Below are 15,430 nucleotides of genomic sequence, written 5' to 3' on the forward strand. Positions count from 1 at the left end.
GAATTGCTTCCAAATCTCTTTCCAATTAGTCTTTAAAGTAAGGAGTCCAACATTGAAAACGTTATTCAAGAAGTGAACTTGACTTGGGGTAGACATTAGAATGGAAAGTGTGGTGCTGGAAAAGCACAGCAGGTCAGGCAGCATCCAAGGAGCAGGAAAATCGATGTTTCGGGCAAAAGCCCTTCATCAGCCCTTCCTGATGAAGGGCTTTTGCCCAAAACGTCAATTTTCCTGCTCTTCAGATGCTGCCTGACCTGCTGTGCTTTTCCAGCACCATACTCTCAACTCTAATCTCTAGCATCTACTGTTCTCACTTTCGCCTTGACATTAAAATGGCACAGCATGGCCGGAAATGGGCTCCAAGATCCTCTGACAAGGCACTTGAGTCTTTGGTGCAGGAGATAGACAGGAAAAGGAGATGATCTCTATCTAAATAGCCAGGTATCCTTCTAGATAGCTTGGCAAAGGTACTGAGAGAAGATGGCAACAATTGTCTGTGCCAGTGGAGCACCTGAATACCATACTGCAAGAAGTTCAATGACCTTACATGAGTGGTCATTGGAAGACTCCATGATAGTTGTAAATTTTCTGGACATGCTTCCGGTCACAGCTGACAATTCCAGATTTTGGATGCAGAATGATCCGTTCCTGGTGAAACAGAAACAACTGGTGGTGGGGGGTGCGGGGGGAGCCAAAGGTTTGTCACAACCAAGATTGGAACCTTTTTGGACTCGGAGAGACCAGATTATAGTAGAGGATGGCATTTTATTATGGGGAACAAGAGTGATTGCTCAGAGCAAAGGTCACCACTAGATGCTGGCTGTATTGCACGAGGGTCATCCAGGGGTTTTCAAAATGAAGACATTGGTGAGAAGCTACATCTGGTGACTAGGATTGGATGCAGAAATAGATGCATTGGTGGAACAGTGCCCAGACTGCCAACAAGGACAGAAATGACCACCAACAGCTCCCCGACTTGAATGCGACTTCCAGTTCTATAGTTCAGCTGGATCACTTGCCTTACATGCTCAATTCACTCACCTACTAACAGTGTCTAGCAATGATGATTTCGATTTCATAACACACACCCACATCTCACAGCTTGTACACAATGTTAGCTGTTTAACTGTGACAGGCACATCACCCAAACGGGTTGGCACCACACTTGGTGGCACACGTGCCTCACACTTGCAGGATGAGAGAGCATCAAACATAAAACAGTAGCACCTCCGGGACACAACCCAAATTTTCTTCTGGAATTATCGTTGCACATTTCTTATACATAGTTAAGGTATATTTCCAACTTGCATAGTTAACATAACTGTTGCATATCGAGAAATATATGTTCAATATGAGCCTGGACATTGTACCGTTTCAAGATTTTTGCTTCTTTATCTAAAAAAAATCATTGTGTTGTTAATAACTATTTTGCTTCTTTATCTAAAAATCATTGTGTTGTTAATAACTATTTATGCAAGGAAATCTTTCTTGATATCAGTCCTAAATCTTCCTCTTGTCCATGTGATCCTGGACCCCTCTAATAATTCACTTTGCAACAATGTTCCTGATTAATCCTGGCTATATTGCATGAGTCCTTCTAGGCCTTCTTTCAGCTATCATCTTTCAAAGCAGTTTCTCATGTTTTTTTTGTCATAGTTCAGTACTATAACACTGGGGTCTGGGGTCTGCCTTGTGGCTTCTTCTGAGCACCACCTTCAGAGCTTAAATGTTTCTCTTGTGTCTCAGCAACTGAAATTGGACACAGTTTTGATCTGACCCAAGATATGAACATGACATATACTCTACTGAATTAGCAACATCCTTTGTGTATTTAGAATTAGACTTGGCAAACACCAAATTACAGACAGTACCTCACTGAAATAACAAAATAGAAGTCAGAACTAATAGAAAGATTCTATTCATGGAATGATGCTGAATTATTGCTTAATTTTAAATCTGGGCTTAGCTTGTTGCTCTTGAGGCCTAGATCTTGAACCGATATCCAACACTTGTCCCTGTCCTTTTGAAACAAGGCAATAATTTAAGATCACTTACATTCACTGAAGCTCAGTTTGGATTCTACCAGGGCCACTCAGCTCTTTACTTCATTACAGCCAAACATGCGCAAATGTACTAATTCCAGAGGTGAGGTGAGATTGAATATCTTTAACACAAAGGCTACATTTGACCCAGCAGAAAATCAGGTAAAAACTCTGCACTGCTTGGAGTTATACCTGGCATGTAGGAGAGTGGCTGTGGTTGTTGGAGGTTAGTCATCTCAGCTCCAGGACATTTCTGCAGGGTTGTGTCCCAGACCGAATTATCATTTGCTGCTTCATCAATGACTTTCCCTCCATCATAATGTCAAAAGTGAGGATGTTCGCTAGTGATTGCACAGTGTTCCGCACTGGTTGTGACTCAAGCAGCCCATAACCAGGTGCAACAATATCCAGGCTTAGGCTGACAAGAGGCAAAAAACACTTGTGCTGCGCACGCTGCAGTCAGTGACCATTTCCCAACAAGAGAGACTCCAACCATCATCCCTTGGCATTCATTGGTGCAGGAATCATTGAATTCCCCGTTACCACTTCCTTGAATTACCATTGACCAAACATTGAATTGGGCCAGCCATATACACATATGGCTACAGAAGCAGGTCAGAGGCTAGGAATTCTATTAAGAGTAACTCAATTCATGTTTCCCCAGTTCTTGTCCACCATTCACATAAAGCAAGCCAGGGGTTTCATGGAATGCTCCCCACTTGCCTGGATAAGTGTATTTCCAATAATATTCAGGAAGCTGAACACCATTAAGGCCAAAGCAATCCCCTTAACTGGCACCTTATCACACAACTTTCAACATCCACTCCCTCCACCAACTGACACTCAGCAGCATCTACATAATGCCCAGTCTTCCAGTCCTTTCCAAAACCACAACCTCTCCTATCTCAAAGGATAATAGGAACAGTTGCATAGGAGCACCACCACCTACAAGATCCCTATCCTCACTTGGAACTTCATTGCTTTTTCTTCACTGTTACTGGATCAAGATGCTGGATCTCCCTTCATAACAGAAGGGTGGTTGTAACTAGACCACAGGACTACAGCAGTTCAAGAAGGTAGCTCACCACCACCTTCTCAAGGACAGTTAAGGATGGGTTGTAAGTGATGTCCGCATCCTGTGACTGAATTTTTAAAAAAATTATGCACAGCAACCTCAGAATTATACACAGAGCAACAGGCCTGCACAGAAACGGAAGCATCATTCTGGCCAGCACACTGCTCTGTGTATTGGAATTTGGAGTGGCTTTTCAGCAAGATGATATCACATCTGTTTACTGAGAAGCTTTGGTCTGTGATTTTCTGATGAATAGAACTAAAGAAGGCAGCTGTGGGAAACACAACTCTAAGATGCACACCACATACAAGGTCACAATGATTTCTTAATTTAAGGGCTTTCGTCATTTGTCTTTGGGTGGCATTCTTGCCATAACTGTGTGTCATTTGTCATTCTGTGATTTTGATAAAATAAGAATAAATCAACGCTTTTCGGAATGAGGAAGACCTAAACATTGTCCTATTCTGTTGGCAGGAGTTGCCATGAGGGCAGGAAGTAAACTAACTGATAAAATTATAGGTGGATACCGCACATTTCCTGTTTTCTTTCTCTGCCGTTTATTCTTTTGCCAAAACCCAGCCTGGACAGTCTGTAGAATAAAGTGCAGCTCAGGCCTGCAAATATATTACAAAACAGAGCCCTTGCTTTTTTTTATTGGTCAGAGTTAAAAATATGCATGCCCTGTGAGTGACATCCGTTATTCTTTTGAAAAGCAAACACGTTGTTAATTAGAATAGGAGTCTCCACGAATCTATGATTGTTAGTATGTAGGGTGGTATCATGTTCACATTGTTCAGTGACATATGGCTTTAAAGCTTGAAACTTCCCTAACCCCTTCAATACTGAGTGACCTGTGTGCTGGATTGGTGCCAGTCACAGAGAGATTTGAGCTGCCCATTTTCCAGTTAAAGGGAATGCAACCACATTTTACATTAGACTATATCTGACAGGCCATTTTTCAAGAATATTGTCAAAATATAATCATGCTTCCTTTTCTTCCCCTTCTCTTTTAAGCACCTCCCAACCCTTTGTATTCTTTTCCATAATAAAGGCTATAATTTAGAGAATAGACAAAAACCATGTTGCAGCTTCATTCATTGGTGAAACTAGCAAGTGGACAGGCAGGAGGCTGGAAGAACACAGCTAACCAAGTAGCATCAGCAAGTGGAGAAGTTGATGTTTCAGGTGTAACTCTTCTTCAGGACTCAGAAGCCAGCAAGTGAGCGGAAAAATGTGGGAGATGTAAGAATGTTTGTGGGAAGATTTAACATGTCACTAGAAGACTGCATATAGATTGCAGCTCTGTTAACCAGTACCACGTATACCAACTGCAGAGATAGAATGCAGCCTGCTTCTCTCAGAGTGAGGAGAAACCACTTGTTTGACAGGGATTACAGATTCATTTGTCAGCAGGTAAACTGTACAGAGTCATGATTTGGAGTAACCGGTGTTGGATTGTGGTGTACAAAGTAAAAATCACACAACAGGTTATAGTCCAACAGGTTCATTTGGAAGCACTAGCTTTCAGAGTACTGCTCCTTCGCTAAGAGGGCGTACTGAGTAAAACTGAACCAAAGTTTGGCGGCAACAGATTTAATGGCCACTTACAGATTAATGGAGGGTGGTGGGAGTGTACAAATAATGATTTTATTTTACCTCAAAAGCGATTCCTGGCGTAATTATGAGCATCACGATTGAGGTGGGAACAGAGTAAAAAAATGGAGTGAGCATTGTGTTTAAAAGAGAAAGTAGATAAGTAGGGGAATTAGGTGGTAAGTAAGCGAGCTGATCTCCTATGCAAGCAAATAATGTACGTTTTATAAGCAGACGTAACAAATGAAATCTAAAACTGTTAGCACAGGAGGGGACAGCAATGTGTTATTCCTGGAAGTCGTGGGAGTTTCCAGCACCAGATGTTGATTCAGGCTAACTGAATCTGCGGGAATTGTTAACAGATCATGTTGTTCCAATTCAGAATCACTGGGTTTGAGAAGGAGGCGGAGGCAAACTGACATATTGTGGAGACAGAGAGAGAGAGAGAGAGAGACTTTTTGGATGAACATTTCAAAGGACTGCCATGCCACACCAGTGAGTGACAGCAAGCAGGTTGTCAAGATAGGAAGCTACATCGCCCACTCTCATGAGGAAGGGAAAGGGGCAGGAAGGAAAGGCTTAGGACAGCAAATTGGACAAAATTGTAGGATCCTCTGGGCAAAGATGGCCCAGCACAGGCAACAAATCCATTCCAGAGGCACCTCTGAGGTGAAGAACATCAAAGACTCACAACTCTTGGAGTGACGAATTTTCTCGCCATCTTCGGTCCAATATGTTGGCTCCATTATCCTGAGACTACGCCACAGAGTTTTAGGTTCCTCAGCTGAAGAAAACAACTCTGTCATGCCCCTTCAACCTCAGTTTTGATGAGATTATTGCACCAGTCACTAAGCCTCTCATCAAAGGGATCTGGGGGTTGGGGCAGTCCAATGAACATTCTTTGTGCTGCCTCCAATACAAGTAAACCCCTCCTCAAATATCGAGACCAATATTGCACACATCACTTCAGATGTGGTCTGACCAATTCCATGTACAATCACAATAAGACTTCTTTATCCTTCAGCTACAATTCCTTTGCAACGAAGACCAGTATTCACCTTCTGAATTGCAGTTTGTACCTTTCTATTAGCATTCTGTTTCTTTGTCGGAGTACCCCAAGTCCCTCTGAACAGCAACACTTTGATATCTTGCACCTTTTAAAAAGCATTCTACCATTGGATTCTAACTACCAAAGTGAATAGACTGTCACTTCTACACAGTATACGCCATCTGCCAACTAGCTGCCATTCATGTAACCTGGAGAAAGTGAGGACTGCAGATGCTGGAGGCCAGAGTTGAAAAATGTGGTGCTGGAAAAACACAGTAGGCCAGGCACCATCCATGGAGCAGGAGAATTGACGTTTCGGGCACATAACCTGTCTGTATCTCTTTGCAGCCTCCTTGTGTGGTCAGTGCATTCTTCCACCTAGCTTTATATTGTCAATAACCATTATTCTCTGCCTCTTGGTCTAGGTCATTAATATAGATTTCAAATAGTTGGGGCTCCAGTTCTGATCCTTAAAGCTTACCAACTTACAAATACCCTGTTTTAAGTCAACTCTTTGCTTCCTGTCCATTAACCAATCTATCCACAATATTATATCGCACCTCACTCCATGAGCCCATACCCTATGTATTAATCTTTTATGTAGCACCTTATTGAGGGCCAGCTGGAAATCCAAGTATGCTACAAGATTAGAGAAATCAATGCACTGTTGAGGGTGTCTTGCTGCGTTGACAGATTCCACTTTGTCGGATGTTAGCGCTAGTTCTGGTTTTCTGAGAATTATTCCCAAATGATGGACTGGTCCCGAAAAGAAAGAATTCAAATGTATGAACAAAAGTATTTATTAGGGAAATGATGTGGCATGTAAAATGGTGTGGACTAAGAAGATAAATATCAGCTAATGGTGATTGGAGAAGTATATGAGAATAACATTCAAGCAAGCAAAAATTTAATGGAAAGAGTATGAAGTAGAAGATTAAAACTAAATTGATTAATTATAAGAAGGACATAGAATAAAGTAAAGACAGAGGACATGTTAGGCAGAAAAACTTGTACTGCCAATGCTTAGTGTGGAGAAAATAAAGTGGGGGGACTGGAAGCAATTATTTTACAGGAAGATCTGTACTTAATAACATTAACATAAACTTGGCTGCAGACTAGACAAGACTGGAAAATAACAGGTCGAGGTGTAGCAGCCAACAGTTCCCAGTTTAGACACTATCAGGCACAAGTTACACTCACATTGCACTAGTTTTTCTCAGAAAATATTTCCTCATGTTTCTGTTTAAACTCATTTGCAAATTACTGAATGTAAAACTCAGCAGAATGGGCATTAAGATATATTTCTTGATATGTTTAGGTGGTAACCTTTATTTGATTAGTTCAATCAGCTTTTATTAACACAGCTGAAAGTGAGTTTATCATAAAAAGGAAGCATTTTTAATCAGTCCACCACCAGCGATTAACCTGAATTAAAATAAATAAATGATTTACTCTTTACGTTGGTGTGCACTAATCAGCTCCTTCGTAAATTAAGAAAAAATAATATTGAAAATCTTTTATATTGTGCCCATTACTGCCCTTGCTCTAAAAAAGGTTACTTTTAAGACTCTCCTTGAAATCCCATTAATGGGTACAATCAGCAAAAGGTCACCATCACTATTAACTTGCCCTGACAGCATGGGTTATTTTGGGGCTGGAGACTGTTTGCAGTGTGATGCTTTATAACCTATTGTAAAAGTTCATGGCAACTTGATCTGCCATTGGTGCATGTGAAATTCCCTGACCTATTATACTGTTTGACTACGACTTGGTGAACTGTGCCTAAAAACAAATCCCAGCACAACCTAGCAGAAACAAACTAAGGGAAATGAGTGGAAGAGCGGTCTTCAATTTGAGTGGGATAAGTAGAAATAACATAACTATTGCTATGGAAGATTTTATCAGTTCACGTATTGATTGGGAAAATGAAGAAATGAGAATGAAATTTCCAAAATGTGTCCAAACATCAATACTCCTGGAAGGAAACACTGCTTGAGCAGGTAATGAAATATATAAGTTAGATGACTTCCTGTGAATGGACCCCTTGGAGGTAATTTCCACAATTTAATAATCTTCAAAATGAAAACTGGAAAAGGGGTAAGAGAATCCTTCCTAAAACTGGAACACCAGATTGTGTTCAACCGCATCTTGGAAGAATAAGAAGCAAAGTATCTGAGATGAAGTGGCAGGACAAAATTATGTATAGCATTGAGGAACATTTAAAAATAGAGAGCAGGCAGATACAAATACTTTCCATTGGAAAGCAAAATAATTGACTAGCACTGTTAATAATGGGAGGAAGTGGGGACTGCAGATGCTGGAAATCAGAGTCGAGAGTTGGGTGCTGGAAAAGCACAGTGGGTTAGGCAGCATCCGAGGAGCAGGAGAATCGATGTTTCAGGAATATGCCCTTCATCAGGAAGAGCTTATGCCAAAACATCAACGCTCCTGGTCCTCGGATGCTGCCTGACCTGCTGTGCTTTTCCAGTACCACACTCTCAACTCTAGCATTGTTAAGATGCCAGAGATAAATAAAAATATTTGCACCAATTAAGATTCTAGATGATTGTAGGAAGAATAATGAAAAGTATTAAGACGATGACAAAATATGAGGTGGATAACAGAATGAGGAAAAGTTAGGTGATATATTGAGCATATATCAAAACTGAACTATTTTACAGATCTGTCAGTCCAAGGAATTGCTCAAAGTAAGATGATCACCTGAGAATAAAAGGATTCTCAGTTTGTGGATGATGGTCAAAAATGGCACAGAATTTAAGAAGTACTTTGCTTCAAGGTATACAAGAGAGAACATTGAAATGCAGATGAATCCTGAAATATTAGATAATGAAGCTAGCAATTTTATGGCAATTAAAGCAAAGAATTAGAAAAATTAGTTAGATGTGTGTGTGTCTATGTGTGTGTATCTGTGTGCGTGTGTGTGTGCCTGTGTGTGTGTCTGTATGTGTGTGTGTGTGTGCCTGTGTGTGTATCTGTGTGTGTGTGTGCCTGTGTGTGTGCATCTCTGTGTGTGTGTGTGTGTGTCTGTATGTGTGTGTATCTGTGTGTGTGTGTGTGCCTGTGTGTGTGTCTATGTGTGTGTATCTGTGTATGTGTGAGTGTGTGTGTGTGTCTAAATGTGTGTGTGTGTGTATCTGTGTGTGTGTGTGTGTGCCTGTGTGTGTGTCTGTATGTGTGTGTGTGTTTGTGTGTGTCTGTATGTATGTGTGTGTGTGTATCTGTGTGTGTGTGTGTGTGTCTGTATGTGTGTGTATCTGTGTGTGTGTGTATGTGTGTGCCTGTGTGTGTATGTGTGTGTGTGTCTGTATGTGTGTGTGTGTGTGTGTGTGATCTGTAAGAAAACCTTTGAAGTGTCACCACACAGTGAATATGAGGCAAAATGATGGAGAAAGGGATTAGGTGGAGAATAACAAAATGGTTCAAAAGTATATCACTCTGGCCAGATCACAATCACCAAATGCCTACTTTCATGGGTCCTTGCCTTTGTTCTGCCCTCCCCGTGCTTCTTTCCACCAATGCAAACGCTCCTGAACCTGGCAACATCCCAGCAATAGCAATGAAAACTTGTGCTCCAGAACTTGCCACTCCCCTAGCCAAGCTGTTCCAGTGCAGTTACAACTCTGGTACCTACTTCACTATTTCCCAAGTGTGTCCCATATACAGAAAGCAGCACAAAACCTACCTGGGTCAATCAATAATTTCTCAATCATCAAGAAAGTGATGCTAAATATCATCAACAGTGCTGTTAAGCAGCACGTGTTCAACAGCAGTCTGTTCACTGACATTCAGTGTGGGTTTTGCCAGGGCCTCCTAACCATAATGCAGCTTTGATCCAAATGTGGAGCAATGTTCAGTGCCATTCATGACTCCTAAGTTATGAAGATGCCTGTGTCCACAAGCAGTAGGACCTGGACAGCCTACTGGCTTGGCCTGATCACTGGCAATGAATGTTCATACTACACAAGTGGCAGGCAATGACCACCTCCAACAAGAGAGAATCTAATCACCTCACCTTGACATTCACTGAATTTCCCACTATCAACATTCTGGGGGCAGGGGATGGTGGGAATGGTTTGGATAACCATCGATGATAAACTAAAACTCAACCATCCAAGTAACTATTGCACCTGCAAAAGCAGGCCAGAGGCTGGGAATTCTCTGGTGGGTAACTGGCTCCTCAAAACTAATCCGCATCTATAAGTCACAAGTCAGGAGTGTGATGGAATATTCCCCACTTACCTGGATTATCCAGCTCTAACAGCACCCAGAAACCTCAACTCCATCCAGAGGAAAGCTGTCCAATTTGTTGACACCACATTCACTCCGTCCATAACCAATGCTCAGTAGCAGCAGTGTGTATCAAATAAACAATGCACTGCAACAATTCACAAAGGCTGCTTTGACATCTCCTTCCAAATCCATGATCTCTACAAACCTACAAGTTTCCATGTTGTACAACTCTGTGACTCTATGATTGGCTGACAGGTTACACCAGACTCCATTTTGTCTCACTACTTTTATTCAGGCATTTGTCGGGGAGAACGCATCACAATCAGACTGAGACATGATCTACCTGATTCGATCACAAAGGCTTTACACTGTTCCTTATGGTAACTGATTACATTGATCACTACCAATCACCAATCAGACCACTTTGGCAGCCGAGACTCGTCATGCCTTCTCCATGTTGAAACATGTACTAATCACATGGCTGCTGCAAATCACATTGGGGTTCATTTGGATACATTATTCCATACTGGCTGTAACCATGCCATGTACTCTTTAGGAATTCACTGACATCACCTATTTTAACAGTCTTGTAGTGTGACGTCTTCCCAGGGATCAGCTGATCACTGTCCTGTTATACCAGATACACTTAGCTCCCTTTCATGGGTAAACATTAAGTCTGAGGATTTCAGTCTAATGGCCAACTGGGATGAACAGGTTAACTTCCTTGCCAACCCAAATGCTAGCCTTTGTGTATGGTGATAAACCGGGACTTGTTGGAATGGTGAAGCTGAGGCATTCTCACCTCTGTGGTCACTTTCGAGAAGACACCAGTGAGTGATGTTCATGGATACAATTTCTGCTCAGTCTTTCCTACAACCAGTCCTGAGGTCAATATGGCTGATGCTCAAACAAAGAAGCACATGAATCTGTCTGGCCCCTCTCATTTATCACAGAGGATATGACAGATCCTATCCCTTTAAAGTTTCACAATTGTGTTAGTGGAGGGAGAAAGGGAGTGTCAAGCCCCTTTAGTTTTGTTCTCTTGGTATCTCTGTTTTCCAGAGTGTGGTGCTGGAAAAGCACAGCAGGGCAGGCAGCATCTGAGGAGCAGGAGAATCAACATTTCGGGCATAAGCCCTTCATCAGAAATGTCCCAATGAAGGGCTTCTGCCCAAAACGTCAATTCTCCCACTCCTTGGATGCTGCCTGGCCTGTTGTGCTTTTCCAGCACCACACCCCCACCTCTGATCTCCAGCATCTGCTGTCCTCACTTTCTCCTACCTCTGTTTTCTGTCAGCAGTGTTGTTCATATCTCCATCTGCCAGGCCCTGAGCTCTGAAAGTCCCTCTGAAAGTTAGTTTCAGAGTGGATTCCCTCTGCCTCCTCATGTGACATTGTCCTAAAAGGCTTGAGCACAGGAAGTAACATCAACTAAGTGAAATGCAGAGTACTTCCAGCTGAGTTATTCAAATATCTTATTCTATTAAGCAGCATGACTCATTGTAAAAATAAATGATAGAGGAATGCCATCATTTTGTCTGGTGATTCAGTCGGAACTTGTGGGGTGTAGGAGTCTTGAAGATTCAATGGAGTGGCATTGACCCAAAGCCGGGGCAGGAGGACGGAGGGAGGCGAGATTTTAATTGTTTCAGTCGTTTAAAGTTAATTTCGGCATCTTCACTCATTTACAATTACGAAACTTCAAATTACACAGAATAATTTTGAAATAAATGAGGTAATGTCTCTGTTAAAATAATGGATCGTGAATTTGTAATGGACACATTAAGAGATTATTCAATAATATTAATAACAACTATATGCACACAGCTTTGATATTTTCTGATCTTGATGCCCTGTACGACAATTGCTTTTGATTAGCTTTGTTATTTCTGGGCTGCAATTCTCATAGTTCACTGTATTAAAGTTGAAAGACTATCCTGGTTAATTATGCCATTTTCTGATTTTTAAGTCATATAATACTCTGCAGAATGTGATTATGAGTATGAAATCTGCTGCACTGGAGTAAGTGTTGTTGAACAGAAGAATGTAAGGTACCAAGAAATGCCATTCTGTCCATCGAGATGTTAGGTGCAATCTTCCCAGTCCCCAATGACATGGGCCATGGTAATTAAACCTGTTGGACTATAACCTGGTGTTGTGTGATTATTAACATGGTGGGAAGGTGTGAGATCATGTGAGAACAGGGAGAAGCTTCTTAACATTGAGATCAAAATGTCTCATTTCCAACGAAGAATGGTGGAATGAGATTCTCCCTCGTGAGCAGCAATTATTAACATACATTGACATTCCATTATTACTTGTTCTAGCTTCATTGAAACGTGATTTCACATCTCTAACCTGATGGGTAGAAACTTGATACCAAGAATTCTTGTTTCCTGCGTCAGATTGGTTGCCCGACAATTCCAGTTTTCCGTTTGCTCTTCCAGATGGCCACCTCGGACAACAAATGCTAATGTCTCAGGGCACCCTCCATGGGCAGTGACCACACTCACCTCACACCAACAGAAGTTGGTATTCAAAATATGCCTCACTGCACCCTCGTCGCGCATTTCTGACCCATCTCCACAGTGGTTCTGCCCTGCAATGTTGCACTTTGCAGCTCAACGGCCCCTTTTATTGCAATGCAGATGCAAGGACACTTTTACTCAAAGTCTAAGGGGAACAGTCTGCTGTCAGATCAAGGTAGATACCCTTTAGATAGGGGGGGTCCCAACACAGTAACTCAATGACAGCCATCAGCTATCTGTTGAAGGGCTGGGTGTGGTCAGTCGACTGCTCGGGCTGTTTGCAATTGTGGGTCTATATCTCTCCAGTCCAGGGAATGGGCCATAGACAGCCCTGTGGTTCTGATGTATACAATCCAGTGAGTCACTGGAATACAGTTAGGGAGCTGCGCATACGTCAGTCAGGAGTTTGCTCATTGGTCAGGACTGTCTGGTTTAGTCAGTCAAGGGATTGTGCCCAATTGGAGGCATAATGCTGAGATGGAGGCGAGAGTATAATTGTGAAAGGTGCCTAAGAGATGAGGGAGATATTACAGTATTGAAAGGAATGGGGTTATACTCGGGGGAGGGGCATTGCCAGTCAACAGGGTTCCATGAGCAGAAAGTGCACAACTATATCTAACAACTATTCGATATGGGGTTGGATGAAGTTCAAATAGCTGGGTCATGGGGTAACATAGATACGTTCAAAACCTACGGTGCTGATGAGGAGAGGGACCAAAAAGGGAATGCATACATTTGACAATTTCACCATGGGTACGAGGCTGAGGCTGAGACATACTTGAATGAGATGTAACCATGGTTTCCTTCCAAGGTGCTGTAAAGAACAAGGGTACAATGGAGATTAAAAAGGCAGTGGCCAAACCTGGAGTGGGCAGGGTGAGTGTAATATTCTGTGAGGGAGGGGACTTCTATTCTGAATGAATAAAACTCTTCCAAGGATAATAGCATTACACAAGAACTAGACAATAAAGCTGTAACACTCCACCCAGCACTACGTAGGGAGGCGAGGGCCTAGTGTTGTTGGATTATTAATCCAGAGACTCGGGTAATATTCTGGGTACTCGGGTTCCAATCCTGCCATGGCAGATGGGGAATTTGAAATCAATTATAAAAGAAATCTGTAATTAGGAGTCCAGAAAGGACCATTAAGGAAAAACCCATCTGGTTCCTTTAAGGAAGGAAACTACCATCCTTATCTGGTCTGGCCAACAAGTGACTCCATACCCACAGCAATGTGGTTGACTCTTAACTGCCCTCTGGACAATTAGGGATGGGCTGGCCTGGCCAGTGATACACTCATCCCACGAACGAATGAAAAGAAAGTGTCCTTCTGGTATTAACTTCTAATGCGCAATCCAAATCCTTGCACCAAATCACGCGATATTACAAACCAATCACCACTGCGATGCACAAGCAATGTCACACAGCCTGGAAGATTGACTCTAGTTGCCAATGTAGCGCTCACCATCCAAGTTCCTACAGCCTGAAGATGGTGCAGGAGGTGCTCACTTCACCCTTTGCACCCAATATGCCAACATTTTCACCTCAATATGCCAACCTTTTCATGTCCAAGTTCAAACAACACTTCTTCTCCACGCAGGACCTCCAACCAACACTATGCACCAGGTGACATTTTCCTCCTCTGGACCTATGGCGAGGAGTCACTGAAACAACTACACAGAGATATCAATGCATTTCATCCCACCATCAAACTCATCATGGACTACTCTCTAGTATCTGTCTCATTCTTGGACACATGCATCTCCGTCAAAGATGGGCACCTCAGTATCTCACTCTACTGCAAACCCATGGATAACCTCATGATGCTGCACTTCTCCGGTTTCCACCTGAAACATATTAAAACAGCCATCCCCTATGGACAGGCCCTGTGCATACACACGCTCTGTTCAGATGAGAAGGAACGTGATGGGCACGGATACCACCATTATGTATGGGGATACCTCCCACCATGCGACTCAGCCAATGTTGTCTATCTCATACATTGCAGGCAAGGATGCCCTGAGGCATGGCACATTGGCGAGACCAGCAGAGGCTACAGCAATGGATGAATGGGTATCACACAACAATCAACAGACAGGAGTGTTCCCTCCCTGTCAGAGAACACTTCAGAGGTCCGGGATATTCGACCTCGGACCTTCGGGTGACCGTTCTCCAAGGCATATTTCGGGACCTGCAATGATGAAAAGTGGCTGAGCAGAGGCTGATAGCCAAGTTCGGTACCCATGGGGATGGCCTCAACCGAGACCTTGGTTCATGCCACACTACAGGTGACCCCATTGCACTATATACACACAGACAGACAGGTGTGAATGCACACGCACACACACACAAACACACACACAAACTCCTGCATACACACACACACGCCTACACACACACACTCCTAGAGACACACACACTCATGCAGACCCTGTCTCATACGCACACACATACACTCCCACACTCACACACGCACCCTCTCACAGACTTAGACCCCTTTACACTCACACTCACTCTCTCACAGATACCCATAACATCCCACCCACCCTCCCCAAGCCACATACAAACCACATGCATTAATACGTATGTAAGTTTGTGGGGTGAATCTGTACTTGCAGACTTATGTTCAACTTTGCTCAAAAACTGCATAAATCCATCTAAGATTCTGTGAATCCATTTTGTTAGATTAGAATCATCTGACCATTGCGGCACAGACAGTCCCACACAGGGAAGCACATACCTTTAATACATTATCTAGGCCAACATGACACCAATTGCTAAAGTTCACTTGAGAATGTAACTTTTTAAAAAGTTCTGGGATTTACATACGAAAGAACTGAAACCAACAAGGTAATTCTAAAAGATGAGAGACTCAACAAACAATCCAGGTCTT

The sequence above is a fragment of the Hemiscyllium ocellatum genome, chromosome 16 (genome assembly GCF_020745735.1).
Source record: "Hemiscyllium ocellatum isolate sHemOce1 chromosome 16, sHemOce1.pat.X.cur, whole genome shotgun sequence".
NCBI classification, from domain to species: Eukaryota; Metazoa; Chordata; class Chondrichthyes; order Orectolobiformes; family Hemiscylliidae; genus Hemiscyllium; species Hemiscyllium ocellatum.